The sequence below is a fragment of the Neovison vison genome, chromosome 12 (assembly GCF_020171115.1).
Source record: "Neovison vison isolate M4711 chromosome 12, ASM_NN_V1, whole genome shotgun sequence".
In the NCBI taxonomy this organism is placed as follows: Eukaryota; Metazoa; Chordata; class Mammalia; order Carnivora; family Mustelidae; genus Neogale; species Neogale vison.
The window spans coordinates 83,820,885-83,825,087 of NC_058102.1; the positions used below are offsets into that span (position 1 = coordinate 83,820,885).

Consider the following 4,203-nt stretch of genomic DNA (forward strand, 5'->3'; position numbering starts at 1 on the left):
AAAATCTATATCAATAATAATAGTACAGACGAAGGGCGCCTGGGTGGCTCAGTGGTTAAAGCCTCTGCCTTCGGCTCAAGTCATGATCCCAGGGTCCATCAAGCCCGACATCGGGCTGTCTCCTCAGTGGGGAGTCTGCTTCCTCCTCTCTCTCTCTGTCTGCCTCTCTCCCTCTGTCAAATAAATAAAATCTTAAAAAAAAAAAAAAAGTACAGATGATGTATGTTTAAGACAAACTTGTGAAGTTATGACATAAGCACCTGGCATCTGAGAAGTTTTCTGGGATGTCCATTTATAAGCAGCAATGGTTCCCAGTGAACTTTCCAGGGTGAGTTAGTAGCAAGTATCTTCCTGCCTGGAGTCTGTGTACCGTCGGGGTCCTGAAGACAGGATGCACTTATATCTACATTTATATGTAAGCATATGAAATGAGCTGAGTTTTACTACTATTTATTTTTTTAAGGAGATTTTATTTTATTTTATTTTAAAGATTTTTTTACTTAAGAGAGAGAGATGGAGCTAGTGAGAGAGGGCACAGGTGTCGAGGAGAGGGAGAAGCAGGCTCCCCGCTGAGCAAAGAACCTCCCCCCACCCCCACACCCACGTGGGACTTGATCCCAAGACTGGGATCATGACTCCAGCAAAGGCAGAGGCTTAATTGACTAAGCCACCCTGGTGCCGCACTACTATTTAAATATTCTCTTTTTTGTTTGTTTTGTTTTTTAAATGCCAAGCCCAGTAGCTTCCAGACTTGCCTTTTTGTTTTATTTTTTTTTTTAAGATTTTTATTTATTTGAAAGAGAAAGAGCAAGAAAGAGAATGAGAAGGGAGAGGGCCAGAGGGAGAAGCAGACTCCCCATTGAGCAGGGAGCCCAATGTGAGACTGCATCGTGGGACTCCAGGATCATGACCTGAGCTGAAGGCAGTCACTTAACCAACTGAGCCACCCAGGTGCCCTGTTTTGTTTTCTTTTTTTTAAAGATTTTATTTATTTATTTGAGAGAAAGATAGAGAGTGAATAACAAGCACCTCACCTGCTTGGTCAGCTTGCCAGGTGTGACCTGCCTGGGGCACCCCCTGTGGTTCTTTAGGTATCTGGGGGGTGGGGGGGAGTGGAAGTTCCCTAAGCAAGGAGCTGACACATTTTTTTGTTGTTGCTGTTTACTTACCCCCAATGGCCCCATGCTGGAGTTTAGATGTGTCTCAGTGGGTGTAGTGCATGGAGCATCTGGTTTCAACTAAACTACCTTTCACAAAATGGAGAGAATTGAAGACAAATCCCCCAGATAATAAGCATACGTAAACAAAAAAGAAATGGCACAGCCTGCATATCTCTGATTCTTCAGACAGGAAAGCTTTTTATCAGCCACGTTATGAGGTAAAGCAAGGTTCTGATCTATCCAACCAAAAGTCAACCTCCAAACTTAAACTTAATAGAAAGACTACCTAAAATATGGATTTACCTCCCCTCTTGTTAATTATGAACCTTGCCTTGAGTTTGTGTTGTGCCTGTTATTAGCTACGGGGAGCATGAAGCCATCAGGATTACCAAGGTATTTTTAAAAGGAAGCAGCTTAAAGAGACATCATCATAATTGAGTGACATTGTTCTAGCAATTAATAATAAAAGAAAAAAGTCACTAATTTTTATCTGTATGTCATCCTTTTAAAATTGCCATTTTATTCATGCTTTCTAATACAGATAACATATTGATATCCTGGCATGGGTATATAATTTATAAATAAGTCCATATGGATTGGGAGAATATGCGGATACATTTTTTTCATTCATGAGGGATGTAATTAAAACAGTTGGGATACCGCTACTTTATTTTAAAAATTACTGGTTGAATGGAATTATTAAACTTAGAATCACTACATTTGGAGAACAGCCATGTAATAATTATTTTAATATTAACAGAGTTGACTGAAGACTAGTCTTGCCTGGCGTGGACACCGGAACGGGTGATGGCCGCTGCATCGTCCATATCCACATCAGCCACCGGCTGCCCACCACCCCCCACCCCACCGCCACTGCTCACTGGCCACCCCCGCCCCCCACCAGCCTGCAAAGGGCTGCCACCTCCACCACCACCCTTTCTGCCTTTCCGCCTTTTCCATCACCCTTTCCATAGTTCAAAATGAAGCTGTTCTCATTTCTGGAAGGAACCTTGCCCAGCAGATCAAGCAGGAAGTGTGGCGGGAGGTGGAAGATTGGGTGGCATTGGGCCACATGCTGCCAAGTTTGTTGGGAGTGTGGTTCTGGTTAGTGAGCATCCTGTGAGTCACTCCTCCAGCCTCAACAAAACCAGGGCAGCTGCAGATATGGGAATCACTGCACCATGGTGAAAATGACTTCAGTTTCAGAGGAAGAACTGTTGAACTGAATCCATAAACTAAATAATGATAACATAGGTGGTGGCCTCCTTGGTTCAGCTGCCTCTTCCAGACCACATGGATGAGGGAGAGATCTGTAATACTGTTTCTCCAGACAAGGATGTTGATGGCTTTCATGTCATTCATGTAAAGCAAATTTGTTTGGACCAGTATTCCATGTTACTGATGACCTCATGGAGTGTCTAGGAAATAATTAAGCAAACTGGCATTCCAACCCCAGGGAAGAATGTGATTGTGGCTAAAAGATCAAAAATGTTGAAATGCCCATTGCAATACTACTACACATAGATGGGGCACATGAATGACATAAAGGCAATGAGATTATAATATCTCATCCATATACTCTCAAACATACAGTTCTGGCAGATATTGTGGTCTCTAATACAGGAAGTCCAAAACTCATTACAACAGATATAATGAAGGAGGGAGCAGCCCAACATTACTTGGCATCAGGAAGATACAAATAGGAACCACAATGAGATACCACTTCACAACAGTCAGAATAGCTAAAATTAACAAGTCAGGAAACAACAAATGTTGGCAAGGATGCAGAGAAAGGGGAACCCTCTTACACTGTTGGTGGGAATGACATACTCTGGAAAACAGTATGGAGATTTCTCAAAAAGTTGAAAATAGAGCTACCCTACAGCCCAACAATTCCACTACTGGGTATTTACTCCAAGGATACAAATGCACTGAACCAAAGGGGCACCTGCACCTCAATGTTTATAGCAGCAATGTCCACAATAGCCAAACTATGGAAAGAACCCAGATATCTATCGACAGATGAATGGATAACGATGTGAGATGTATACATATAGGTATATATAATGGAATATTACTCAGCCAACAAAAAATGAAATCTTGCCATTTGCAATGACATGGCTGGAACTAGAGGATATTATGCAAAGTGAAATAAGTCAATCAGAGAAAGACAATTGACATATGATTTCACTCATATGTGGAATTTAAAAAAAAAAACAGTAACATAGGGGACAGGAGAGAAAAAATAAAACAAGATGAAATCAGAGACAGAGACAAACCATAAGAGACTCTTAATCATAGGAAACAAACTGAGGGTTGCTGGGGTGGGGGAGGAGGTGATGGGGTAACTGGATGATGGGCATTAAGGAGGGCACGTGATGTAATGAGCACTGGGTGTTATATAAGACTAATGAATCACTGACCTCTGTTCCTGAAACTAATAATACATTATATGTTAATTAACTGGATTTAAATTAAATAAAATAAAAATTTTTAAAAGGCAGGCGCAGTAATCACCAATATGGGAATAAATAGACTTCAGGATCCCATACTTGTTAACCCTACATTGATTGTAGATGTGGATTTTGAAGGAATCAGAAAGAAAGCCAGTGACATCACTTCAGTCTCAGGGGTGTTGGTCCCATGACAGTAGCAATCTTAATGAAGAATATCATTATCATTGCAAAAAAAGGTGCTAAGTCTTGAAGAGCAGGAAGTATTGAACCCCAAGGAGCTTGGAGTAACAACTAATTAACTGTTAGTTAATGTCATGAATACCACTCCAAGCTAGTTCGAGAGACAAAACAAGCCAATAGAAAAGCAATATTTTTTATTTATTTTACTGAATTTGTCATGAATACCACTCCAAGCTAGTTCGAGAGACAAAACAAGCCAATAGAAAAGCAATATTTTTTATTTATTTTACTGAATTTGTTTTAAATGATTTTAAATGGTTGTATTTATTGAAAGCTTAAACAGGTGGGCATCTGTGCATAGTTCTGCAGTACCTCACCATAGAGAATGCCAGTATCATTCTGGGTCA

At 40.7% G+C, this 4,203-nt stretch overlaps 1 pseudogene; it reads left to right on the forward strand.

The window, feature by feature from the left end:
- The first annotated feature begins 304 nt into the window (after nt 1-304).
- LOC122890945 lies at nt 305-3,915 on the forward strand (annotated as a pseudogene).
- Nucleotides 3,916-4,203: the final 288 nt, after the last annotated feature.